This window comes from Aquarana catesbeiana, linkage group LG12, assembly GCF_042186555.1.
Source record: "Aquarana catesbeiana isolate 2022-GZ linkage group LG12, ASM4218655v1, whole genome shotgun sequence".
Lineage (NCBI taxonomy): Eukaryota > Metazoa > Chordata > Amphibia > Anura > Ranidae > Aquarana > Aquarana catesbeiana.
This window is the reverse complement of record NC_133335.1, coordinates 37,137,196-37,151,678: the sequence shown is the minus strand read 5'-3', so window position 1 is coordinate 37,151,678 and position 14,483 is coordinate 37,137,196. Positions and strand designations below refer to the sequence as shown.

Below are 14,483 nucleotides of genomic sequence, written 5' to 3'. Positions count from 1 at the left end.
CATTTGAGTTGACCGACCCTGTAAGTTATCCTATAGCTGTTTCTCGTAATGTAGAGGTGTAAACCTCGCTTTGTTAGAGCCTACACCTTATTATATAAGTCAGGGAAGTGAATCCTTTCTGCTTTGTGAGATGTCGTTGAAGTGGCGGCTCTCTCCAACGTAAAGATTTTCCAGCGTTTTACTTCTTAGCACTTCTATTGGATGATTACAGTCATGTTTGTCTGAGACTTTGGCGGTGTCGGTGTCTGAGGCTGCCAGAATCCTTGGCGGGATAATGAGGGTTTAGGAAACGTAGTGACATGTACAGTTCAGGCAGTCTATTATTCCTAACACGGGAACATCACCCATTCCTATTTAATGGACTGGAAGATTGGAGCTGTGTCTCCTTTATTACAGAATTGTGCCACGTCTGCCTTCAGCCGTTTTATGTTCCGCCTTGTCTATAAAAAGCTTCTCTTTTGCCTGTAGCCTCCTTTCAAAATCCAGCTTTAGTATAATAACTTAGGCAAGCTATGGAAGACAGTGGGGTAGATTTACTGGACAGCTCGATTTATAGTAAAAGCATATAGCTGAATGCACATTTCCAATACATATTTGGGAGCTTTGTGACCATCCAAAGGATTTGCAACCCTGTCTATCCGGTCCTGAGATTTACACAGCTCCGATAAGCATCACAGCCAGCCTGATGACCTGTTTTCCTCTGCTGTTACCTCCCTGTCACCAACCTGTGATTGGACAGTGAAGGAGCCACAGCAGTCTAATAAGGTCATCTCTCTGCTCTCTCCTGTCAGCATGTTCCTTGTAAGCACCTTTTGAAAGCCTCTTCTAGTCTGAGCTCAAGAGGATGGAATCAAATCAAACTCAGGTATTTATAGAAGTTGCATTTAAAATACGCATGATTTTTAAGTGCTTTTTGTTAGGTGGGCCTTTTTATAACGTGCTTTGCCTGTCTATTTATTCATTCTGTGAGCCCTCCATCTTTGTGAATTCAGTAGAACATTGCTCAGGTTTCCTTTGTTTCTATGTTCCAGTAACTATTGCACTTTTGTAAATTAATTCTTCAGCGGATGTGCCTGGGGACATGCATAGCTTATCTGTAGAGTAGATCTCTTACCTTAGCGGGGCATAATATATCAGTGGCTGTATGGTATTTACAAGTGCTGCATACCTTGCAAGGGACAGGTATATACTCTAAGCAAGTCTGCAAAATCCCCCCTGCCCACCACCAGCGGGCAGCTTTTCACCATCCGCTAGATGTTATTTCATCCTGCTCCGGGTGAGTCACAATTTGCATAGGAGATACTAGGCAGGGCTGTTTACTAGCAGAAAACAGATGATTTTCACATGCACCTCTGCTGATATAAGCGATGAGCAGCTAATGACCTACTGGAATGCGGCAGTGTATCAGGAAGCCGACAATAGTCCAATCCCCAAAAATCTCCCATTAGTCAATTTCTAGAGAGAGTGACGTTCTGCACAGTCACAGCACACGTCACATTGACATCAGGGGGGCCTATATAAGGGCCACGTCCTTCTTTATGATCATACAGAGCAAGAATATTGCTGTATTGGTAAGTTACCACAATCCTTTCTTATTCCAAAAAAATGTATATTTAATACCAAGAAAAAACACCCATTTTACCAAGAAATTTTTGTAGCTGCAGCCATTGCTTTTTGGAATTTACAAAGGTATGTGCAGCCAAAAGTTTTGTAGGATGGGGAGGGGTTAAAGGCCGTCAGTTTATTTTTTTACTACCTGTGTTCCATTAAATTTGCCATCATTTCCCCTTGTGGAGTTGTAATAGGAAGTGAAAGGCTATCTCTACAAAATTAGGAGAATTTCCCTTCTTCTTCTTTCTATCACTTTTGTTTACAGTGATAATGGTCACCGGGAACCAGGACTGCTTTTAAGGCAGGGCAAAAGGGGAAGCTGCCCTGGGCCCCATCATTGTAGTGGGGCCCAAAGCAGCTGCCTCATACTTGCCAACTATCCCAGTTTAAATTCTCTTATCCCTTGAAGTTTTAGTCCCGTGCTGTGTCCCGATATCTCAGTGTAAACTTCTGTTGCTGCTGCCCAGCACTGCCCTATAGCCATGTTCAGATGCCTCAAGTGCAGACCCTGTGTTTACATGTAAATAAGCTGCGTTGATATGTAAATAGTGGTGGCAATAATATGCAAATAGTCGTGGACCGCGGCATTGATATGTAAATAGAGGCAGCATTCATATGTATATCATGTCCCTCTGAGGTCATATCCACCATCACTTCTGCTGAATGCTACCCACTGGGGAGGTAAAGGAGCACGCTTAAAAGTCCTGCCTACAACTGTGGTCATTAAAACGGAGGACTGCCGAAATTTTTTTTTTTTAAAAAACAACAGCTACAAATACTGCAGCTCCTGACTTTTAAAATAAGGACACTTACCTGTCCAGGGCGCCCGCGATGTCGGGACCTGAGGCCGAACCGTCCCTCGGTCCTCAGGTGCTGCCGCTGCCATCTTCGGTAAGGGAATCAGGAAGTGAAGCCTTGCCGTTTCAGTTCCTGGTTCCCTACTGCACATGCGCGAGTCGCTATGCGCAATCCGAATGGTCCCTGCTGTCTCTGGCACCTGTGTGTCTCCCAGCAGACAGTGGGGGGGGACGGGAAGTGGCGTAGACCCCCAGCGGGAGTCTATGCCCGGAAGTGGGTGCAAATACTTGTATTGTACAGGTATCTGTACCCCCCTGAAAGGTGCCAAATGTGACACCGGAGGGGGGGAGGGTTCCGAAAAGTGGAAGTTCCATTTTTGCCTAACATCAGCCTGTTCTGCAAAAGTAAGTAAATTGGAGGTGGAACCTGTCTTCAAAATAATATGGTGATACAGCACCCTGAATTTTGGTGCATGTGAATACACAGGCAGGCAGTGAGGAGATGATGTGCTGTAACCTTTAGCAAACAATCAGTGAGCAGTAATAATGTGCGGTAACCTCTAACAACCAATTAGTGAGTGGTATTGATGTTCAGTAACCTCTAGCAATCAATCAGTGAGCAGTATTGATGGACACTAATCTCTTGCAACCAATCAACAAACAGAAGTCATGTGCTGTAACCTCTAGAAAATAACAGTGAGCCATGATGTGAGCTGTAACCTCCAACAGTCAGTCAGCGAGCGGTAATTATACACTGTAACCTCTTGCAACCAATCGCAATCGCTGCCTGATCTGATTCTGTAAACTGATTTTGAGTCTAGCTGCTACTTATTGTATGTCTCAAAGCATGTGGAGAGCGAAATTGCATGAAAGAGGGGGCCCAAGAAAATGTTTGCCCAGGGTCCAGTCAATATTAAAGACGGCCCTGCCGGGAACAATAGGGAAGGTAACACTACCCAGCAGAGGCACAGACCGCAATAAAAGCCTGGTGCACACAATGAGATTGTCGGGCGAATGATCGTCCGTTTTTGGTTTTTTTTTGGTTGTTTTTTTGCATAATAATCTTGAAAATGAAACGTACAAAATAGAATAAAAACATCGGAAGTGATGTCATGTATTGCATTGTATTTTCGGACACAAACTGTACTAATTAAACGAAAATTTCAGATGCAAGTTGTGTACTAACAATCTGATCGTGTGTATGGGCCTTAAAGCTGGCCATAGATGGAGTGAAGTGGTTGCAGGAAAATTTTTTGCTGGATTCCCCCATCAACATAGACCTCCAGGGCTGCTGTTAAAAATTATGGGGCCCTGTACAGCCTTCCTGACAGAGCCCCCCAACCCCGCCTCCACCCCCCCCCCACCCCCGAGGTGCAGCGGAACAGCGGCACTGACTTTATCTGCCTACGTCCTGAAAACTTTTCCCTCCTCTGCTCCCACCTCCCGGGCCCTTCTGTTGACGTGATGGGGACGAGACATGTAATTTAAGTCTTGATAAGCAAGTAGGACCTGGGCTGTGGTATAGTCGAATCAATTCATTCATTTAGGCAGAAATGAACAATAAACTGCCCCGGGGCCCCCCTGTTTAGCTAATGAGGCCTGAACCCAGTACAACCGGAGCATATGTACTGCCTTATCAGCGGCCCTGTAGACCGTGTTGACAGGGGAATCCCTTCCACCAAGCCAAGCTGCCCCCCGCTGGGAGAACACAGTGATTATTGCTAGCAGTTAGAACAGCCACTAGCAATACTTGAATGTAAAATCTGGCAAGTTGGTTGTACCAAAGGTGATCTATCGATCAACTTGAGTACATTCAGCCTGCCCATACATGGTTCAAATCTCAGCCGGTACTTGCTGAACGAGCCAAGATTCAAACTATGGGGGTCTTAACTATGTTCTAAAGCGCTGCTTAAAGTGGTGTTCCCATTATAAAAAAATACTGCAGCTGCTGACTTTTAATAATCGGACACTTACCTGTCCCAGAGTCCATCGATGCGGGGGATCGAAGCCCCACTCGTCTCCCCCTCTGTAACTGTGGGAGCCCGGCTGTGGCCTCACAGCTGGTCACCCACTAAGCATGCGTGAGCGGCGCCGCGCACCGTGATTGGCCGCGCAATCATCTGGGACCTGTGACGTGTCCCAGATGATTGACAAGAGGGAGGGGGCAGAGCTGAGCCCTTCCTGGGCCGAGGGAAGTGATGTAAGGAGTCCAGACACTGAAGGAGGCAGACTACGAGGGACCCCCTAGCAACAGCCATTTGTAAAAAAAAAAAAAAAAAAAATTTCCAAATGTTTTTTTTTCATTATTTTTTTTTTTTAGGCACATTCATGAATTTTTTTTTTATTTTTTTTTGGGTGGAACACCACTTTAATCTATTAGCACTGTATAAATCCTGTATAATAATAATAATAATAATAATAATAATAATAATAAATAACAAGGGTTCTAACCCTTTCCTATTCCATCTGAAACTACAAAATTCAGCTCTCGAGTGCTGCCGCCGCCATTCGTGGTAAGAGAACCCAGCAGTGAAGCCATTTGCCTCCACAGCCGTTTTCCTACTGCACATGGACGAAGCGCACTGCTCTTTTTGAATGACCCGGCGGCTGGAGAACAAGGAGGGGGGGCCAAACATCCAAGTGATCTTGCCGCGGTGAGATCTCTAGGAAGTGGGGACAGGTTCCTGTCAAAGACAGGTACCCTCTCTCTCCCCCGGTGGAAATCCGCCTTAAGTGTTCTTTTCTGATGTATTCGTCTGCATTATGGCACTTTGCATTAAGACCAGCTAATCATTATGAATGGGCTGCCAACGCACCTAAATGGATTAATAAAGTGCATGACCCTTTTTTTTTTTTTTTTTTTAACAATGTAGCGCACACAACTGTTTATGCATTGCTGTGTGGCTAACTTTACAATGAAAGGCACCACAACGCACACAGCCTAGATCAGGGGTGACCTTATTGGGCCACATTGGAAGAAGAGGAATGGTCTTGGACCGCACATCTAATACACTAACAATAAGGATAGCTGATGAGCAGAAATCATCGCTCACAAATATAGGTGAGGCCGAAAACGAATGACATGAATAAGGCGTGGTTGTGAAGAGTGGGAGATTTTTCTTCGGGAAGATAAAACTTATAAAAGTCCAGTAAAGAGGCCCTGTCAGATTTTTCACTGCGTGAGTTCCCAAAAAAAAAAATCATAATTTTTTTAAATAAGTTTATGAATTTGTGTTGGGCCACATTAACCGCTTCCCGTCCGCGCTATAGCAGAAAGACGGCTGCAGCGCAGACTTAATTTGCCGGGAGGGCGTCCCTGGACGTCCTCCCGTGCTTGAGCGGCCTGCGCATGATCAGCGAGTCTATGAGACTCGGCTGATCACAGATCGGAGTAAGGGATCGATCCCGACCCCTTACCACGTGATCAACTGTCAGCCATTGACAGCTGATCATGTGACGTAAACAGAGCCGGTAATCGGCTATTTTTTTCTCCTGACGCTAGCAGCGTGTGGAGAAAAAAAAAAGGCGATCACCGGCGGCTGCGAGAGGGACATCGGTCCCGATCGTGGAGAGGCTTCTGTGCCCACCAGTGTCACCTACCAGTGCTCACAGTGTCACCCATCAGTGCTCACAGTGTCACCCATCAGTGCCCACAGTGCCACCTATCAGTGCTCACAGTGCCACCTATAAATCGCCAATCAGTGCGTCATCACCACTGCTGCCTATCAATACCACCTACCAGTGCCACCTACCAGTGCCACCCATCAGTGCCGTCTTATCAGTGTCCATCAGTGTCATCTTATCTGTGTCACCCATCAGTGCTCACAGTGTCACCCATCAGTGCCCACAGTGCCACCTAAAAATCGCCAATCAGTGCGTCATCACCAGTGCTGCCTATTAATACCAGTGCCACCTACCAGTGCCCATCAGTGCCACCCATCAGTGTTGCCTTATCTGTGCCCATTGGTGCAGCCTATCAGTGCAGCCTCATCAGCGAATATCAATGAAGGAGAAAAATTACCCGTTTTGCAAACAAACTATGAAACATGTTTTTGTTTTTTTTGTCAAAAATTTCTGTCTACTATGAAACATGTTTTTTTTTTTTTTTTTTTTTTTGTCAAAAATTTCTGTCTTTTTTTGTTTGTTTAGCAAAAAATAAAAACCCCAGCTGTGATTAAATACCACCAAAAGAAAGCTCCATTTGTGTGAAAAAAATGATAAAAAATGTCATTTGAGTACAGTGTTGTATGACCGCGCAATTGTCATTCAAAGTGCGTCAGCGCTGAAAGCTGAAAATGGGTCTGGGCAGGAGGGGGGGGTTTAAATGCCCAGTAAGCAAGTGGTTAATAGCCATTTTGGGCTGCAGGTTGGACACCCCTGGCCTAGAGCATAGGCTTTGGCATGCATTGTGGCAACGTGTGTTTACATGTTCTTATTGCACGTTGCCAAAATGCATAGCTGTGAATAGGCCCTTACAACACTTTACTGCAACCCAGTAGTATAAATGCAACCATAAGGTCCAGCGTTTCCCCGGAGGTGGTAAACACGAGATCTCTGTAGTCTTACCGGCTATGACTAGGATGGGAGTTGGGTGGTACCACCAGTGACACGTGAATGTTTGAGTGTCTGGAAATGATGAGCTGTGGGAGTGGAGCTCGTATGGATGTGCTTATTATGGATTTAAAGTGCAATTAAGCTGTTCTTCTATTGTTTTCCACCGCTCTTGGTTCCTGTACAATCAGCATGATGAGTTTATTGGTCTCTTTCTACCAAACGGTGTTATCGTTCTCCTTCTCTCGTAAAAGCTTTTCCGTGTGGTCGGCAGCTGAAAAGGTTTGAAAGGTGTTCATGGACAATAGCGGAAGAGTGTCCAAAGTGCGTGTTGAAAAAGGAAGGATCATTTCAGACATCAATCGACAACGGATGTCAGCCCGTGTGGTTGGATTTTTTTTTTTTTTAATGGTCATACAAAGTTTTACAGAATGTACGCATTCCCAAACTTTTTGGGCAGGAAAAGGTAAAGATTTATAAGGCTGAAGAAAGTAAAGAAGGCCAGTGCTTGGGATTGAGACCATATATTGCCTATACATTGCCTTGAAAAAGTATTCCTACCCCTTGAAATTTTTCATATTTTGTCATGTTACAACCAAAAGCGTCAGGCTGCATTCACACCTGAGCGTTTTCAGCTCATAAAACACCTGAAAAACGGGCAAAATCCCTTTTTTGCACCTGTTCACATCTGAGCGTTTTGTTAGCTGAAGCAAAACGCCTAAAAAATGCCCGAAGCTCAAAAAAAAACATGAGCTTCTTTGGGGCAGATTACAGGCGTTTTTCTGCCTTTTATATTGGTGACCTGAACAAAATCGCAGCAAAATCACAGTAAAAACGCGGTACAAACCGCGGTAAAAACGCGCAACTTTGAAACGCTCAGGTGTGAATGCAGCCTAAATGTATTTTATTGGGTTTTTTTGACCAACACAAAGTAGCACATAATTGTGAAGTGGAAGGAAAATGATAAATGGTTTTCATAATTTTTTTGCAAAATAAATGTGAAAAGTGTGCTGTGTATTTGTATTCAGCCCCCTTTACTCTGATACCCCTAACTAAAATCTAATGGAACCAATTGCCTTCAGAAGTCACCTAATTAGTAAATAGAGTCCACCTGTGTGTAATTTAATCTCAGTATAAATACAGCTGTTCTGCGAAGCCCTCAGAGGTTTGTTAGCGAACCTTAGTGAACAAACAGCATCATGAAGGCCAAGGAACACATCAGACAGGTCAGGGATAAAGTTGTGAAGAAGTTTAAAGCAGGGTTAGGTTATAAAAAAAATATCCCAAGCTTTGAACATCTCACAGAGCATTGTTCAATCTATCATCCGAAAATGGAAAGAGTATGGCATAACTGCAAACCTGGCAAGACTATTAGGCGTGCACAAATCTGGCCTTTAGCCCAGGTTCACACTGAGCTGCGGGAATGAATCCGTGCGAGTTCAGCTGAATTCGCACGATTTCACTCTCGCATGTCAGTCCTGATTTCGGCGGCGATTTCACAGACATCTGTGCGGGTTTCTGCACAGATGTCAATGGAAATTGCACCCCGAAAATCGCAAAAAGTAGTACAGAAACTAATTTTTTAAATCGGTGCGGTGCCGCAAATGCAGCATCGCACTGATTAGGATGGTGCCGTTGCCGGCAATTGCCGCCGATCTGACATGTGATTTGACATTTCAAATGCATGTCAAAACACACCAATGTGAACCAGGGCTTTTTGGAAGAGTGGCAAAAAAGAAAGCCATTGTTGAAAGAAAGCTATGAGAAGTCCCTTTTGCAGTTTGTGAGAAGCCATGGGGGGGACACAGCAAACATGTGGAAGAAGGTGCTCTGGTCAGATGAGACCAAAATTGAACTTCTTGGCCTAAAAGCAAAATGTTATGTGTGTCAGAAAACTAACACTGCACATCACCCTGAAAGCACCATCCCCACCGTGAAGCATGGTGGTGGCAGCATCATGTTGTGTGGATGCTTTTCTTCAGATGGGACAGGGAAGATGGTCAGAGTTGTAGGGAAGATGGATGGAGGCAAATACAGGGCAATCTTAGAAGAAAACCTGTTATGCCCCGTACACACGGTCGGACTTTCCGACGGAAAATGTTCGATGGGAGCTTGTTGTCGGAAATTCCGACCGTGTGTAGGCTCCATCGGACATTTTCCATCGGAATTTCCGTCACACAAAATTTGAGAGCTTGTTCTCAAATTTTCCGCCAACAAAATCTGTTGTCGTAAATTCCGATCGTGTGTACACAAATCTGACGCACAAGGTTTCACGCATGGTCGGAATCAAGCAGAAGAGCCGCACTGGCTATTGAACTTCATTTCTCGGCTCGTCGTACGTGTTGTACGTCACCGCGTTCTTGACTTTCTGAATTTCCGACAAGATTTGTGTGACCGTGTGTATGCAAGACAAGTTTGAGCCAACATCCGTTGGAAAAAATCCATGGATTTAGTTGTCGGAATGTCCGATCGTGTGTACGGGGCATTAGAGGCTGCAAAAGATGTGAGACTGGGGCGGAGGTTCCCCTTTCAGCAGGACAACGACCCTAAAAATACAGCCAGAGCTACACTGGAATGGTTTAGATCAAAGCATATTCATGTGTTAGAATGGTCACAGTCCAGACCTAAATCCAATTGAGAATCTGTGGCAAGACTTGAAAATTGCTGTTCACAGACGCTCTCCATCAAATCTGACGGAGCTTGAGCTATTTTACAAAGAAGAATGGGCAAAAATATCACTCTCTAGATGTGCAAAGCCACGTGATCACAGGAAGGTTTTATCCCTTTCATGACCAGACAATTTTTTGCTATTCAGCATTGCACCACTTTAACTGGCAATTGCGCGGTCATGCAATACTGTACACAAATGAAATTTTATATCACTTTTTTTTCACACAAATAGAGCTTTCTTTTGATTGTATTTGATCACCACTGACCACCACCATTTCTTATTATATAAAGGAAAAAATACCAAAAATCCTGAAAAAAAAAAAAACAATATTTTTTACTTTCTGTTATAAAACATATCCAATCAAAATCAAATTTCTTCATAAATGTAGGCCAACATGTATTTTGCTACATGTCTTTGTTTAAAAAAAATAAAAATCCCAATAAGTGTATATTGATTGGTTTGTGTGAAAGCTATAGTGTCTACAAACTATATATATATACTGGAATTTACGCAGCGATAGACGCTGTAGTGTACTGGCCGTGATCAGCGACTTATAGTGTGACCGTGATGGTGTGACAGACAGTCTGGTGCTAACAGACCCTGGGAGGGACACTGACACTGATGTCACCAGTGACACTAATACAGTGATCAGTGATAATACTGTACATTGTACTAATGACACTGGCTAGGAAGGGGTTAACGGTGGGCCTAACAAGGGTAATGTGTGCTGCTTTTACTTACTAATAAGGCTGATTTTTCTCCCTGCTTTTCAGGGAGAAGAAACAGCCAGATGACTATTCTCTGTACACAGGGTTCTATGTGTTTTGTAAACATAGAACTCTGTGCTGTGATTGAACACAGCTAAACAGAATGCTTGGCTGAAATCTGCTTCCGAACTCATGCTGTGTCCAATCACAGTACATGTCAGTGTGTGAAGCAAGCCAGCTTTGTACATGTACGTTGGGGAGCCTGTCCCTGCTGTCAGCTCATAGTACTGTGAGCTTGTAATACTGTGAGTGGTCAGCAGGTGGTTAACTGCTTCACATCCGCGCTATACCCGAATGACGGCTACAGCACGGACCTACTTTGCCTGGAATACGTCTATTGATGTCCTCTCGTGCCCGAGTGGCCTGCGCGCCCCGTAATCAGCGAGTCTATGAGACTCGGCTGATCACAGATCGGAGTAAGGGGTCGATCCTGACCCCTTACCACGTGATCAGCTGTCAGCCAATGACAGCTGATCATGTGATGTAAACAGAGTCGGTAAGCGACTATTTTTTCTCCTCGCACTGACAGCGTGAGGAGAAAAAAAAAAAGGCGATCACCGGCGGCTCTCAGAGGGACATCGGTCCCAATCAAGGAGAGCTCCTGCCAGCTCATCTGTGCCCACCAGTGCCACCTACCAGTGCACAACAGTACTGCCTACCAGTGCCCGCCAGTGCCACCTACTAGTGCCCACAGTGCCACCTATCACTGCCCACAGTGCCACCTACCAGTGTCACCAGTCAGTACCTCAACAGTGCTGCCCATCAGTGTCACCTACCAGTGCCCATCAGTGCCACCTATCGGTGCCATCTATCAGTAGTACCTATCAGTGACACCTATCAGTGCCATCTTATCAGTGGCCTACTTATCTGTGCTCATCAGTGCTGCCTTATCTGTCCCCATCAGTACCGCCTTATCTGTGCCTATCAGTGCCCACCAGTGCAGTCTATCAGTGCCCACCAGTGCAGTCTATCAGTGCCCACCAGTGCCGCCTCATCAGCGCATATCAATGAAGGAGAAAAATTACCTGTTTGCAAAATTTTATAACAAACTATGAAACATGATTTTATTTTTTTCAAAATTTTCCATCTTGTTTTGTTTGTTTAGCAAAAAATAAAAACCCCAGCTGTGATTAAATACCACCAAAAGAAAGCTCTATTTGTGTAAAAAAAAAATGAGAAAAATTTCTTTTGAGTACAGTGTTGCATGACCGCGCAATTGTCATTCAAATGCCCTGCACACACGGTCGGACATTGATCGGACATTCCGCCAACAAAATCCATGGATTTTTTCCGACGGATGTTGGCTCAAACTTGTCTTGCATACACACGGTCACACAAAGTTGTCGGAAAATCCGATCGTTTCTGAACGCAGTGACGTAAAACACGTACGTCGGGACTATAAACGGGGCAGTAGCCAAAATCTTTCATCTCTTAATTTATTCTGAGCATGCATGGCACTTTGTGCGTCGGATTTGTGTACACACGATCGGAATTTAACTGATCGGATTTTGTTGTCGGAAAATTTTATAGCCTGCTCTCAAACTTTGTGTGTCGGAAGTTCCGACGAAAAAAGTCAGATGGAGCCCACACACAATCGGAAATTTTCGACAACACAATCCGATCGCACTTTTTCCATCGGAAAATCTGACCGTGTGTACAGGGCAAAAGAGTGACAACTCTGAAAGCTGAAAATTTGTCTGGGCAGGAGGGGGGGGGGGGGTTAAGTGCCCTGTAAGCAAGTGGTTAAATAACACCTTTTGATCCTGCCATAACGGTCCTTGTTATAGGGTGACAACATCCTGTCCTTGCTTGAGTAATACTGTCCCTTTGATATTGGAAATCCACTATGAAATGGAAATGTTGAAAAGAAAGGAAAAGCAATAGATAAATACATATAATAAGAGACATAGGTAAAGTATGAGAATGAGCTTTCTTTGGCCGTGGTTTCTTGTTCGGTGAACAGCGGAGACCGCACATTTCTGAGGCACATAACCGGAATATTTTGTGCGCCCGAGGTCACCGTCGGGTTAATGCGCTCGCTGTTGTTATGGATATTGTCCCATTAGGGAAATTCTAATTATAGAGGATGCATGCTCGCTAGGCCGCGTCTTGAGTCAGTGAGTTATGTAAATACCCCATATACCAATCCTGAATGGTAATGAGAGGAAGGATGGAGATTTCCTCTGCAGGGTCATGAAGGACGATACACACTGGATATTGGAATGATTTGTCAGATCTTCCAAAGTGTGCCTTAAGTTTCATGTGTGTGATTCATTTTTTGAAGGATGGTGTGAAAAGCACGGACATTAGACTAAACATGGGGGGGGGGTTAACGAATGTAGACGTTAGATGACAGAATCCTACTGCCAAGAATGATCATTTCATGAAAAATGTTTCTACTAACGTGCATTTTTATCATAGCTGATGCTCTCGGAAGGGATGAACATTACATTGGAGGGAATTTAATAAAGCTTCCTGCACTTGAAACTGGCGTGAGTGGTGTTCGCCACATTAACAAAGCGGATAGAAGCTGGCGTGAGTGGTGTGCGCCACATCAACAAAGCGGATAGAAGCTGGCGTTTTTGCTTGTCTCTGGCTGTTTTTTTACCTGTATGATGGCGCACGTGCGTTCGCAGTTTGTTTGGCGGCCATGGCGCACTCGGCTTCACCGCACATGCGCCATAGCCTTTATCTGGGCGCACGAAGATTCACATCATACGCTAATACAGCCACGCCCGTTCGCCAGGTCCGCGCACATGCGTGCGCACGCATGCACAGAACATTCCGGCGCACAGCCAGCTTATTTAAGCTGTGTATGCCAAGCATATGGTGCTTCCAGAAAGCAGCTGTGGGACACAGAGCAGGCTCTGAACCAGGCATTTGCAGCGGTTCATTTCTCCTTACCCGGGTCACGTGAGTCACCAGGTGTTGCTTGGCAGGCTAAAGGTGCTTAGCAGGATTGTTGCATAGGGGCTTGTTGAGCCCTATTAAAGGGTCTCCCTTCTGAGGTGTGTTAATACTACACCCAAGTACTCTCTTTTTTGTGGCTAGTAAATGTCTTAAAAAAAGAGGAACGGAACTAACACTACAGGGAAGGGCACACCTATGTCGTCAGTAGTTCCTGATGTACCTAGTCGTATCCCTATTGTTGTTTCCCCTGAAAGACCAGAGGCTTCCGGGTAATCTGATCCGCTGCGCCTATCTGGTATTGTGCCTACAGTCAACGCTGCTGCTTCACCCTTTATCGCCAAGGATGAACTATCTTCGCCCTAGCCGGGTTAGAGCACAGGATTGCTGGCATGATTGCCTCCATCCCGCAGGGTGGCAGGAAGCGTGACAGATCCCCCTCCCCGGAGCCTCCTAGTTTGGAGCAGGAATGGGTTGAAGATGTGGAAGAGCTAGAAAGTTCAGGATTCTGTGGAGGGCCTGGTGGATGAGTCTGCTTCTGAGAAATCTAGACAAGAAGATATCCAGTTAATGTCTGCATCTCATTCGCAGAGGCTTTTGATCCAGACTCTTACCGAGATGGTTCATTCTGCCTTTAAGTTGCCTCTTGCAGAGGTGACTGAGCCCCCCTGGTCCTCTTTGGGTAAGGTGACTTTTTTAAATGAAATCCGGGGACATTCACAGGAATCTGTAAATGAATGACACAGCTATGTGGGTGGAGCCCTGTACAGTCATGCTCTTTTAAATAAACTGACAGTGGGTGCCTCTGTACACTGCCATGCAAACTGCAAACCTTATTCTCTGCCCTGCTGATCCTTTCTACACTACCCTGCTGATCTCCCATCCTCTGCCCTCTCACAATTTTTACTGCACCCCAACATCAGACAGGCGAGATCTGGCCCTGTACCCTCCTCCTGCCACTCGCCTGCTATGTGATGGCGGGTTAGGCAAACTAAAATGTCCATGTTGCACCTGGTAGGAGAGAGGGTGCATCATTAGGGAATGAAAGACTGGTATTTTAAAAATACAAATACCCAACAGGTGGTTAAAGATTTGGATAAATACATACTTCGGTGGGTGCAATACTGCATCTGGCCCCTGCTAGCTCCTCACTGAGAACTGAGTGATCAAACACGGCTG

The 14,483-nt window shown here is 45.1% G+C and overlaps 1 protein-coding gene across 4 annotated transcripts in view; it reads left to right on the top strand.

The window, feature by feature from the left end:
- PKIG (cAMP-dependent protein kinase inhibitor gamma) overlaps positions 1-14,483 on the top strand; it is a 158,125-nt gene that overhangs the window by 117,206 nt on the left and 26,436 nt on the right. The window contains exon 1 of one of the 4 annotated variants that reach the window (XM_073607583.1): positions 483-865. The exons of the other annotated variants lie outside the window; for them this stretch is intronic. The gene's annotated coding sequence lies outside the window, so the exon portion shown is untranslated. Of the gene's footprint in view, positions 1-482; positions 866-14,483 lie in introns of those variants that run through there. 4 annotated transcript variants of the gene reach the window in all.